The 13,500-nt window shown below is 42.8% G+C and overlaps 1 long non-coding RNA gene across 1 annotated transcript; it reads right to left on the reverse strand.

The window, feature by feature from the left end:
* Positions 1-590: 590 nt before the first annotated feature.
* Positions 591-5,648, reverse strand: LOC111945900 (uncharacterized). The gene is made up of 3 exons (XR_002871869.2): positions 5,385-5,648; positions 1,697-4,912; positions 591-1,457 (listed from the first exon to the last, which is right to left on the reverse strand). It is a non-coding gene; the product is annotated as an uncharacterized LOC111945900 (long non-coding RNA).
* Between the last annotated feature and the right edge of the window lie 7,852 nt (positions 5,649-13,500).

A 13,500-nucleotide genomic window follows, 5' to 3' on the forward strand; every position in this document is an offset into this window, starting at 1 on the left:
TGCAAAAGCAGGAACGCCACACCAGCCTGCCAGCCACGGAAAGCCCCACTGCCACGGACTGTGAGTCAGCACAGCACTGAGGAAGGACCTGCCACGCCACTGCCCCCTTTTTGGCCATCTGCAGCAGGAACCTGATCCAGACCATGGCAATAACCACTGCATTGGCTTTAGAACGGCAAACCCTGCTCCTGCAAGACCACCAGGATATAAAAAGCTGAAAAAAACACAGTGAAAAGATGTCTGAAGGTTGTATGAGCCCTGCACCCTTGGCACACTCTCCCCACAGGGAGAAGAGCAGTTTTTCTGTGATGGTTAACCAAGCTGTAGATACCATACAAGTCTTTCAAAGTCATCATGATATTCCATTACTTAAATCTGAATATTAACATGCGGGGCAACCACTGCATGTGAATAAAATCACACCCTTTCCCTGGCAGCTAAATACCCAAATATGTACTGTGCTTACATATAAATATGTATGTCACCGTATGCCTAATGAATATTTCAAAAACTGTTTGGAATGTATGAGATCTTCCAGGGTTTTTTTTCTCCTTTATAAGCTTTTAATGAACAGTAATTCAGCACTAAAATCAAGCAAAAGCTCACTTTTTTTATTCATCAGTTACAAAATAAAGATACAGAAGGGTACAGACAGCAGGCAGACTCCTAGCTCTGAATTCCACTGTCATTAACACAGATAACCATAGGAGGGACAGCACAAGGTAATACTTGCTCCTGCAACAGTCTCCTCTGGGATGCTGTATCATAGGCAGGTGTATATTCCTTTTAGGAAGCAAACCACTCGTGACAGAGCATGTGTGTGGGCGAAGATGATAGATACTCTATCACTTTAATTAGCCTCCTCAAGAAAGGCATATCTGTATCAGGCCTAGCTAAAACTGGGAGCATATTTTATCCTGACAGACACCCCTTTGACTGGCCCAGCCATCTTTGAAGTCACAAGAAGGACTGGGGACTGACTGAAGCTCCTGGTCTGGACTCTTTCATACTGGTGGCTCTGTCACATGATAAGCCCATGTATCATTTGGGTCTCCAGAAGTTTTCAACACCTTCTGTAGCTGCTGGCATGAAGGTGCAGTGGGTGGTCTGCCCCTCACCTTCTTCTTTCCCTTCAGTGGCTCTTCCGGGGTATCTCAGGAGCAAGGATGCAGCTTGGCACTGTCCCTCTGAGAACGAGGAAGAACTATCCTTCAAGAACCAAAATTCACCTTTGGGGTATCAGCATCCACCACCCTCTCAGATGCCTTCTGGTAAGTGATCTGGCTGGCAGATCCGCACCACTGGTGCTTTGCAAACTATTTTTATGCTCCCAAACTTCACACTTCTTCTGCCTTCATAGACTGTCCTCTGCTACAAGCAATCCTTTCAGCTAGAGTTTCTGATCTTACCAGGGGCCTTCAGAGTCTTGACAGCTGAGGCTGAGCTGAAGCCCTGCTCTGAAAGGAGGACAGCAGCAGGGAGAAGGGGAGAAAGAGAGAATGGATGTGGTGAGCAGTGATTCCAGGAAGGAAGGGTCAGAGGCAATGAGACCTGTCAGGGAGTGAACAGCTCCAAAAAAGCTGCTCTCCTGAGTGGACAGCTACCAAAAATGTCCTCATGTCCTTCCCCTCAATGTCCTGACCCTGTACTGGGTCCTCTGACCCACTCCTCTGGGCTCCCTGTACCCGCTACTCACCTCTGGTTCTGGTCCTTCATCTGCAGCAGAATGGGTTCCACACAGCAAACACTGCTGTCAAGTGATTTTTGGAGGCCGTGGCCCCTTTTACGGTGATTACGCTGCGCTGCAGCTAAGACTGCTGAACTTTTCACCCTTTTGGTTGCACATTCTTACAAATCATGGCACCATCACACTTTTGTATATTGCACAACCCAGGATCCTGACCAAGGGGCTTGCTTGCAGCACCAGGGAAAATAAAAGGAGAAATCAATATTCTAGAGGTTAAAACAGTCCGCAAAGGCCAGACACTCAGCAGCTATAAATCAGTGCAGCAAGATTCACTACAGAAAAGCTTATGTCCGTTTAGTATCTGGCTTGAAAATAATTCAAATAATAAAACTGTAGAAACAAGATGGACAAGAATGATTAGATCATCTTCTCCATCCCTCAGGGCTGGGACGTCAGGCTACACTGAGTGCTTTGTGCTGTGGTCAGTAAAGCTGTAGCTCATTCAGACTCTGCTAAGGCTTTCCACTTCTGTTTTCCTAGTGCTTCTTCTTTGACAAATGTATTTTGAGTGAATAATTTATGCTTGGGATATTTAAAGAACAGAAACCTAAATCCTCTATTTACAGAACTGAAGCAGTGCTGGCCTAGAAGAAAACAGCTGCAACACCTCATTTCCCACTGCCTCTTCTCTGCTGACCTGCTCAGGACCTTCAACCCAGCCCTGGAAAAGCATCCTCTCCAGAGGAAGCAGTTATTGGAAGAGCAGCCAAAATAATTCATAAATGACCATGCTAAAAATGGTTTACTTAAGATGTTAAGAGTCCAGGTGTGCTACAATTTGGTTCCTTGAATGTTCTATAACAAAGATGAAAGACATGCCATATCCTCAAAAAAAAAGATCAGAACTGTTCCTGGTAATTTCACATTACCAATTCCTGCAGCTCCAGCCTTCCCTCTCTTTTGAGCACAGAATCCAAATTATGCTGTCTGATGCCATCTGGTGAATCCACAGGGGATGAGTAAACAATACCAAACTGATTTCCCTATACCAAGGGAACTTGGCTTGCATTCACATTCCCTTGGAGATAAATCATTATTATTCTGATTGCTAAGGCAGATTCCACTAAGAGCAGAAGGAAAGTGATAAAGAGACCTCCTTTTGCAGCAAGAACGCAGTGGAGATCATGGAGACAAGCTGCAATAATAAAAGCAACTGAACTGATAGGGGCTGCTCTTTTGATGTTCTGGTGAATTGCAAGCCTTGATTTAAGCAAATAGGTCTGCATTTGCTCTGCAGATAAGCAAGGGAAAAAAAGTGTGGGTGAAAAATCTACTGATTTTTAATAAGGGTAGGCAATCTGAAGTGCATTGCATTCTTGGTTAAATTGTCACATAGTAAAAAAAAAAAAAAAGAAGAAATCAGAGAAACTTGAAAACTGGGTGCAGTAAATCTAGAAATGTGTAACATAGGGGAGGGGGATTTCACTCAACACATATTAAAATTACTTCCTTTTGTAATTAGACCTCATTAGATTAATGGTTTACAATCTACCAAAACTGTGCAACAACTTTATGGTAAGAAAGTGCTAGAGAGAATTTTGGTCCTGCAAAGACCTAGAAGTACATGAAAATAGGCATGTCCATAGGTGTCCCATCATGTAATTGGGCAGCTGTGTAGTTTTCAGAAAGAGACTCAAAGAAAGAGAGTTTTCAGACAGATTTTGGGCCAGTCCTAGTAGAGGCAATGGAGACTAAAGGATGACGAAAGAACCAGAGTTCTTTGTACCTTACACGTTTTCAGGTGAGGTCACATCTGATTTTTACTCACACCTGGTTTAAGCCATTACTGCAGTGCTATGGGGTGAGTTTCCTTCCCAGAGCCTGTTGCAGACTTCCCAACACCACTTGATTCATGGGTTTATTTCTGTCCTTATCAACTGCATCATCCTGACAGATGCATCCATGCTGGCCAAGTCTGAGGGCAGCCCCACACCTGAGCAGCTGCATCTCCCAGCAAGGCCAGCACATCCCAGAGTGCTCAGAAACATGGGCACACAGAAGAGCTCTCCACAGGACAAACCCCATGTAGGATACATCCCAACAGTTGCACATCACTGTCCTTGCTCCCAGCGTGTACAAGAGCACTTCTTCAGGATGGCTGCCCAAAGCAGCAGATGACAGATTGCTGCTTAGCACAGTGGTCTGCTGTCAGGAGAAAGGTTGTCGTGAATGTCCTACTTAGGGGGTGAAAAATGCACCATCTATAGATTCAGGAGCTGTATGAGTCATTATGGCAGATGTAGAAGGGAAAAAAAAAAAAAAAATAGTGTCCCTTAAACTTATTGCCATATCATGGGGACAGTAAGGAGAAAAGAAAAAAAATAAAGGAAAGTCACAATGCCCTTTAGGGACAATGCAAGCATCTACAGGATGACTCTGGGGAGAAAAGACAACTAAAATCCACAAGAGCAAACTCCAGTCTGTTGTGGGGGTAGCAACTAAACTGTTGGGAAAGAGATATTTCCTCAGTGTACGAAAACAGTTTTTCATCTAACCCAGTTGAGATAATAGTAATAACATGAAGGAGGAAAAAAACCAGTTGCAAGTAGAAATGAAGAATATCCTATTGAGAACAGCAGGGCTAACATCCAGGGACTAAAAAAAAAGTGAATGTACTGAATCACCCAGCTAGCAGACACAAGGGAAATAAAAAGGACCCCCAATCCTCCCTCTGCCACTCACTTGCATCTCAAGTGGTGGCAGAGAGGGAATCAGTGAAGTCAGGCAGGGTGTCTGAGCTCCTGCCTTGGAGAGGGATGGGACAAAGAGGGATCAGGCTCCCATAGGGAGCTGCTGCAGGCAGGGATTTGGCAGCCTGTCCAGACAGGTCCTGCGAAGGGAGAGAGTTTTTCTGTTTCACTCTGGTTTTTGTTTGTTTTTAAACACCATCAGTATTTCCCAGTGTTTATACTCATGTTTGCACTCATTAGCAGCAGTTAATGCACCATCTTTGCCGTGATATTTGTGGATTCATAACGCATGGGTACAGCAGAAACTTCCTCAGCCGCAGGGTGTTTGGTTTGTGCAATTCGTTTCAGGAAATCTCTCTGGATTTTCCCAGGTTTTGTACAGAGTTAGTTTTATTGATGGCTGTGTCTTCAGTTCAAACCCGTCTTTGCTTTTGATATGTTCTCATGGCTCCGCTCCATAACACTCAAAGGGCAGCTGGGAAACAAAAGGAACCTGTGAGATCAAAAAGCTTCCAGCTAGTATGTGACCTACACCTGTGACAGGCTTACCTTGAGAAAAAAATCTGCATCTGATTTTTTTTTTTTTTCAGGAGAACGAAGTGTTAAGGATGTAACATGTATCTGTATATGTATATACAGATGTAGGTGTATACATATATGCATAATTTTTTCTTCCTTGCACTTTGACAGCCTTATTCTTCTAACAGTTCTTCCAAATAGAAGAACTCATGTGTTAGCTAGGTGTCATTGACTCTGGGCCTCACTGTGACCCGTTAAAATCATCCTAAGCATAACTATCTTTGCCAATTCTTGTGGATTTACATCTGGTTATCTGGTAGGTCCTGTTTTCTTTTTTCATTTTAGTCAAAACACAACTGATACTGAGCCGATACTTCCTGTAATACCGTGTTTCACCACCCCTCCTCCTCAACGTGGCGTTTATATACCTAGGGAGGCTTTTCAGTTAATTCTTCCAAAACGAGAACGAGCGCGGCCCACGCTTTTGCCAAGCTTCTGCCGGTGCGGTCTGTCTGGCTGCACAAGAGAGGCAGGCTGCGAGCACAGATCCATCGGAGGCCAGCAGGCCCCGGCAGCTGGTGCCGCGGTGTCCCGCTGCCGGCGGGCGGGCGGCCTGCGCGCCGAGCGGAGGCCGCGGGCCGCAGCTCCCCGACCCGCCCGCGGCCTGAGGGAGGGCACCGACGGGCACAGCCGTCCCTGCTCCGCAGCGGGCTCCGGGAATTCAGGCTGGAGCTGAGAATGCCTAATCTCAAAGGAAAGAATTCGGTGTGGAGTATGCATAACCATTAACCTAAAATGCCAGGGCAGACTGCCTGTTCTCATGCAAGCCGGCAGGACTGCCAATGCCCTCCTAAAGGGAGGACAATGTCTCTGTTATCAGCCTCTCCTTTTCTTTTTTATAGCTGAAGGTTAAGCCCTGATGCTTCCATAAATGCCAGCCATAGCGGAAGATTCTTTTTCCATCGGATCCCTCACAGCACTGTTGTCTAGTCTAAAAGCTTCATTAAAATTCAGACTTCCACTCCTACCTGATTATTCCAGCAGCGATCCGCAGGAGGTCTGACAAGACTCGGGCAGGTGGCAATCCCTGTCACATGCGATAGTTTCCACGCTGCCTTTTTGGAAAGTGGCCAAGACCAGCGCAGAAGCACCGAAATTCAGAAAATAACAGATACCACAAAATATATTTGGGGCTCGGGGATGTGGCGCAGAATTGCCGACATTCGGACGACCCAGAAGCTGTTCCGAGGGGCCTTCTGGGCAATCCACAAGCTGGAGGTGCCACAGACCTCATTTATCCCTGCAGCTTGACCTCTTACACAGATTAAGCTCTTGAAAAAAGAAATCTCTCTACCTTTCTCCAGAGAGTACATACACCTCTGCAGGGCAGCCAGCCAACAACAGCACAACATAGTGCACATCTACCTTGGAGATCTTTCTTTCTCATTTTGGCTCACAAGGAAACATGATTCACAAATGAAAGGGCACTTTACCAGGCTCCCAGCACATCTCGGAGGAAATTCAAAGTTTTTATGTGGAACCCTTGTTTCAAAGAGAAAACTCCCAAAACCAAAATGTTATACTCTTTGATCGAAAAAGCTACTTTTTTGCCACATACTTCCTTCATGAATATGGCAAAACCAAGAGCAGTATTTTCTGCATGCTGCAATGACTCCTTTTTTTATAGTCTAAGCTTCATGTTTTCTCCTTCTGTAACTGACTCGGGACTCACTAAGCATGCAATAAATTAAAATTACATTACTAATGAATGGACATCTTCATTCATAAGAAACACAGTCATAGACCTCCTCTGAAAGGGTTAAAGTGCTTTTTGGCTGCTTACCACCTACTATCAATTTTCATAGTTAACCCAGTGGGGACTGAGGAGTCAGGCTGGGAACATATTCCAGTCTACATCAAGGATGGAAGCCTGACATTGTGTAAAGTAAACAAAGATGGAGTATTGCAGAATACTTATTTTAAGTAAGGATTTTATCCCATTTGAGCAAAAAGGATCAAGAATGTTTATAAATAAACCATTGAGTGCAAATACTTTAGACTCCACAGGCTAACAATAAACAAGGGATTTCTGTAATATTAATTCTGGTTTAAGCAGTAACTGTATGCATGCTGAGGAAAATTAAATTGCACCAAAATACTTTGTGTGGGGACAAGTCATTCTTACCATTTTATGGTGCTGCAGAAATGGTAAATAATATCATAATGTAACTGCTTTCTACAAAACCTGATCACACATAATTTCTCTCAATTTATCATGCTGGCTCATACCGATAAGATCCCAAAGGAGCAGCTTTGTTAGCAGCAGATATTGATTTCTGAGCTCAGACTGCATCTTCCTACTCTTACATTTCACTTGAGAAATTAAAATGTTTTTGAAAACTGGCAGTGGGGCAACATACCGCCTTCCTGGCAAGGGAACGTTATAAGGCATTTACTGCTGTCAGCGCCAATTCCATTTACAAGGTTGTAGTGCATGGGAAGCTTTTCTGCATTACTAATGAATAACAACTTCTGAAAGATGGGAAATTAATTTGATAAGAAGCCACCCAAAACCTTGCAGAGCAGGATAAAGGCATCCAGGAGGAATGCATAAACAGGACGGCTGAGTCGGCAGACTAAAGCGGGAGGGCTGTCAGAGCAACACTTCGACTTTCCTAGGAAAGGCTCCTCAAGGAACAGCTTCCCCGAGCCCTGAATGCCACATCAGCAGGTCATTGATTTCACACCTGGCCTTCTCCTTCTGGCCTTCTCTGTATGGCCCTACTCACATCTCTACAGCAGCAGTAGGTCTAGCAAGAGCCAGGAAAGTACAGACCTCCCTAATTAACTCCTTAGTCATCGCAGCCCTTGATCTTTCTAGTATGGCCTGTCTTCCTTGTACTAATCCAGGGAATCAAGAGAAGTGCTGACAAAAGTGTAATTACTTGGGCTGCTGTTTTATAGTATGGAGCATTTGGTAGCAAGACTGCATGAAGGTGTTCCTGTTACCCTTGCCTGCTTTCTGGGAGACCACTCCAGCAGCCTTGCTGCAAGCTGCTTGAGGAAATGCTCAGCTTCAAAAAAAAAAAAGATAGCTGCAAACAAACAGACACCACACCTGAAACAGATCCATGCATGTGCAGAGCAGAGATTAGGAATGAAAGCTGATTTCAGGGGAGAGACACAGAAGCAAGCCTCAAGCTTGGATCATCACCAAACACTTGGTAGCCTCATACACATGAATGTTCAGGGAGATTTCTGTTCCCAGAGGAACTTACTGTATTTTGTATGCCAGGAGACAGCCATGGCCAGCAATAAAATTGCTACCAAATGTGATAATATTTCCATTAGGGAAGATGTGTTTGCATCTGTGTTCAGCTTTATGCCCAGAGAGTTATCAATCAGTGCTCCTTTTTATTCTGCACTCTCCAGTCTGATTGGTATTTCTTTCTCCGAGGTTACAGACAAATTTATTGTTTTTTCTTCGTAATACCATTAAAGCTTTGTCATTTTGGCTTTGTGAGATACTTTATTTAATCAAAAAGGAAAATAAGGGATTTTATTTCCACAAAGACTAGCAGGAGGCAAGAGCTGGTATTACCAAGCTTTGAGAACAGTTGCTATCAGTAAAATTATTCTCCAAATGGAGGCTGAGGGCACTGACCACGGCGAACTGAACTGCGACATGTAATTTCATTACTTTGGCTGGGCTAAGCTGCCTAAGCTTATTGCTGCCTTCAGCAACAAGGGAGCATGTCGGCTTGCAGCTGCAGTGGAGGATGTAAAAGGCTTGAGGGTTGCTACAATTTTCTCAAGTGCCTAAAAAGTGTCCAAGCGGTCATTAACTGATCACCTCTTGGTTCAAACAGATCACACACTGCTGCGATCTGAAAACACACTGGTTAGGCAGCATTGCTGTTACAGACTTGCTCTTGAAGGATTACCACGCACACAGGAAATCTGTTTTATTCCCACATGTGTTTGGTTTTCAGACTTACAGGCTCCATGGTGGGGTAGGGGGAAAACCAACAACCAAACCATCATTAATTCCCTTGAGATCTGTGCTGCATTATTTTACTGTATGCAATCCTTTGTTCTTCATGAGGCTATATATACCAGTACAGCATTTCTTCTCCTTCCTGGCTCTTTGAAAGTAAGAGAGTAGGATGAATAACAATCTTGCATGGTGGGTATGTATATCTGTCTGTAAACATTTATATGTGACTTTCATGTCTGTGAATTGTGCTGGGCAGATAATCATGAAAACTTGACAGTCTCTCCTTCAAAGCAGAACTGTGAGAAGCAATTACATACACTTTGAATACCAGCTGGACAAGCTTCCCACACCATAAAACACCATATTTAATTTTGAACCTGGAGGAGTTGCATCCTGCCATCTTTACTTCGTCTTCAAATAAGATTACTGCACTGTGCTCCAGGAAAAAAACCATGATGCTTATCATTTGCACTAGCTGCAGAAAAAGCTGGCTGAATTCACTGACCTCTGTGCTACACAGGTTAGGACTGAATGATCAATCATCTGCAATCCTTAAAACCTACCAACAGAAAAGTACACAGCTCCCTCCGATATGAGCTGTTCTGTTATCTGTAGCAGAATCCCTAGTACATGAGGATCTGAGCTTTATAAACTGCCTCATAAAATCCTACATTTATCACGGGTGTCAGTACTGGGTGTAACTAAACCAGCATGGAGAGTGGTTTAACAACATGTATAAACATGACCAAGCAATGCAAATCACAGTTCCTGCAACTCATTTTGAGCTGTTCTTAGAACAGGGAGGAGCAATACACAATAAAGGGTGAAAATCATCAGTTTTCACCTTTTTTGAACTTTTACTTCTCGTTAATTAATTCATACTGTGAATTAGTTCTGGTTGGTGGATACATTTAGGTGTTTTGTGAATCTGAGAGCAGGTCCTACCTCCAGTCACATTATGAAACAAGCACAGCAAACATGCCTATTGACTGGGTATCTGTACTGCATTTGGTCATTTGAGAAATGTGTCACCATAAAGGTCACTTGGATGCCTGAGGACAGGAGGAAGGGAGGTGTAAGTGTAGAGTCCCATACATTGCACAAGGGCTGTCAAGCTACATGAGCTGTGGACAGGCTCTTTTGCACCCCCATAAAACCTGCTATTTCACACACTACTGACAGAAATGTGTTTACCTTTTTTTAAACTCAAGTTAAAACTTGAGTTAAACTGACCTGTGCTCAGTCAGCTTCAAATTATCATTAATCAGCACTCCAAAACTACCCTGAAGTCTTCATGCACTCGTTGCTGTAAGCCAGTCAGCCAGACATATGGCAGAACACAGGGAAAAAAATCTTGTGCGATTTAATTTTCTTGGTCTGAAACATCAAAAGGAGTGTTAACTACGTGGACAAATATCCTATTCTGTTTTATCAGGACCTAAATACATGTTTTTAAATCACTATACGCCTTTTACCCTAACTATATTTTCAGCTGGCCATTAGAAGAACAATTCCTGCTTGAGTGCCGGCTACATCTGGTTTATCATAAAGTGACTGGAAACTGGGCAAGAATTACCAGTAAAGCCCAGATAGAGGTAGAATTGGCAAAATTAAGGAAAAAAAAAACAGTGAGCATTCTAAATAGTGGCATTTGCTAGTGTCATTCCTTTTGTGGGAAAGCTCTGTGACGAGGACTGTGTTTGCAGGGATTTTCACAAATCCTTCTGAGAAGGGAGGTGTTATTGGGAAGAACATGCTGTCCTCCACATCTGTACTTTTTGCTAGAGGTGAAGCAATTTGCCCTGAAACTTTGTTCCTCCCCATCAGGTCAGGATTTTGCTCAACTTGCTCTGGTGCCAAGCTGAGCTGACATCACACTTTTGACACTTGGGAAAAGAGGAGAGGGGCTGTGGTGCTATAAAACCCAGGGAAAAGGGGAGAGAGGTGATGACACAGAGGGGCAGCCGTGTCTCTAGTAGTAGTAGACACGTGTAGCCGTGTCTACACCCACAGAATGTAGCATGGAAGGGGCAAGTTGCCTTGCACCACCCTCTGATCAAATTCAGTTGGTGATCAGACAGCTGGGAACAGTTGAGAACATCCCACAGAAATTTTTGCTCAGACTAAGGTTTGAAGAGGACAGTCTTTCACTTCTGAAGAGATTAAAGGTCCAGAAAGGGGCCTTGCGTAAATGCTACTATTTGCCTTCTCCATTTAATTGAAAACAAAGTAATTAGCAAGATTCAGCAAGGACACAAGACAATAATGCCTCACAACTAGGACATGGTCTTAATAGGCTGTAAAAACCTCGGAAGAGCACTTGCTTATCCCATTTTTAAATGTGTTAAATAAGTCAGTGCATGAAACTTTAATGATACATGGTATAAGCGCATGCTGTGCCACCAGTCCATTGCATTGAGATTGGGAACAGTTTGGCTTCTCAACTCAGCCTACTGTACCACCGGCACTGCTTTCCTCAGCTCCTACCACTGGTAATTTCCTGCACAAATGGGCAATCCTAGCCTGCATTTTGTATCTGTATTTTGTATCTGTATTTAGACACTGGAAGATCTATCACTTACCGTTTGTGAAAGTATCTGTTATTTTTGCAAAAATAGTAGGTAGCTTAACATGTTTGGATTTGGGCTAGGCTTACTTGTTTCTTTGCTTCATACAGAGACTCATGAGCGGCTCTTTTGATGCTGTTGGCTTTTTTGACATTATATTCTATCTATTAATTTCATACTACCAGACTTCCTTGGCTGTTATGTATAAAATGATTTCCAAGTGACTAACTTGCAGACAAACAAATGAGGTTGGGCTCTGGACCAGGTAAGGGAGCACCAGCCAGGGAGTCTGGCACTGTGTTTGTCTTTGCCTTAAAATAATGGGACTTCATGCGGAAAAAAGGCAGGAGGATCTGTATGAAGTGTGACAGTGAGCAGAAGGTGCTGATATGATTCTGATCCCTGAAATCTATTCAGACAGTCTTTGACTGAGCTATTTGTGCAGCTGCAAGGTCAAAGAAGTGGGCACAGAAAGAAGTAAATATCATTTCCTTATCCTTTGTTGTAGTAATTTTTTGTTGTAGGGTATTTTTGTAGGGTATTTTTTTCCAGTAAAGGAGTGTACACAATAGATATAGACTGACTACACAATGGAAGTAGACTTCCAGTGAGTCTCAAAAGCATTGCTTTAAAATGTCTGCCCCTAGGCATATCACTCAACGAATCCCAGAAGCTGGAAACTCCAGACCTGCCCTAACACTGAAGATACATAACAACCAGAAACAACAGGCCTTGAAAGCAACTTCAAAACCCTAGGAAGTCTGGGAGTGGACTTTCTTTATTGCTCCTAATTACAGAATATTTCTTATCTTTCTCCTTATCTCAGTGGAAAAACATATTTTAAATGTGAGAAACATATAAATAACAGGCTCAGCCGGGTCATTACATTTTTCTGATATTTTTCTCTGACCTTTTTTTCTCTACTTCTTTTTTTTTTTCTTTATCTTGGCTATTTCTTACTAAAGATACTTGCTTTCTACTTGACTTTCCTTTCTCTATTTTCATTCCTAAAGCCAAAACAAAGAGCAGTGGCTATCAGCTAAGGTCCTTCATAATTCCTTTGCTGACATTTTTCTTAGTCTTCTTTTTACCTCTCTTAACCTAAAATAGAAATGTTAAGCCTTAATCAAAGGAAAAACAAAGGGTACGTTATGTTTTCCCAGTTCTCCTAGTTTACTCCTAAGGTTAGTAGCTATATCAGCTATACTTAATTGAATGTAGCAGAGTCGGTTCCTCAGCAACAAGGTGCAAGGAAGAGGTTTCACTTTTGTCCAGGACGTAAGCCCAAATGTGCAGTTCAGCCCTCCCATGCACCTTCCTTGCCTCCTTTTTTTGCCAGTGACCATGCTGTGGCAGAGGGAAGACAGACAGCTGTTTGGGTAACAAATCACTTCAGTGTCACACAAAAGAATGCAGAACCAAAATCTGAGCTAATAGGTTTTCCTTAAGAGTTCTGCCAGGCTCAGCACAGGTAAATTAAGTTACCAGGATGCAGCTGCAGGACGGCAGCTTGCAAGGGTGACCACAGCCCACATCTCTGATGCAAGGAGGTCATGAGATGTAAACCTGAGTGACCAACAGACTTCTACTGCTGTCATTATTTACCATGTCCTGTTTCCCTGAAGACTACCAAGAATTTTGGATACCTCGTTTCTTGCCTTAGAATTTTCCTTGATATTAAAACATTGCAAATTTATGCCAAAATACCGATAAATTGTTCCCAGAGAAATGCTTAATCAAATTGCTTTATCTGTAATTGAATATATATGTATTTTCAGTGTTAGTTAACAAACATTAATTTCCAAAATGAGAAGACCTTCAGGATAAAAACTTTTTGCAAATGGATAAAAATTTTCATCAACATGATAATTTTAGTTACAAAATCACAGAGTGTTTAATCACAGAGATTGAATCTCTTTCCTTATAAATAATGTTTGTTTAAGCGATGGAGAATTTTCAGGATTATATAAAAATAATTCA

Source organism: Cyanistes caeruleus, chromosome Z (assembly GCF_971803275.1).
Source record: "Cyanistes caeruleus chromosome Z, bCyaCae1.hap1.1, whole genome shotgun sequence".
Taxonomy (NCBI): Eukaryota; Metazoa; Chordata; class Aves; order Passeriformes; family Paridae; genus Cyanistes; species Cyanistes caeruleus.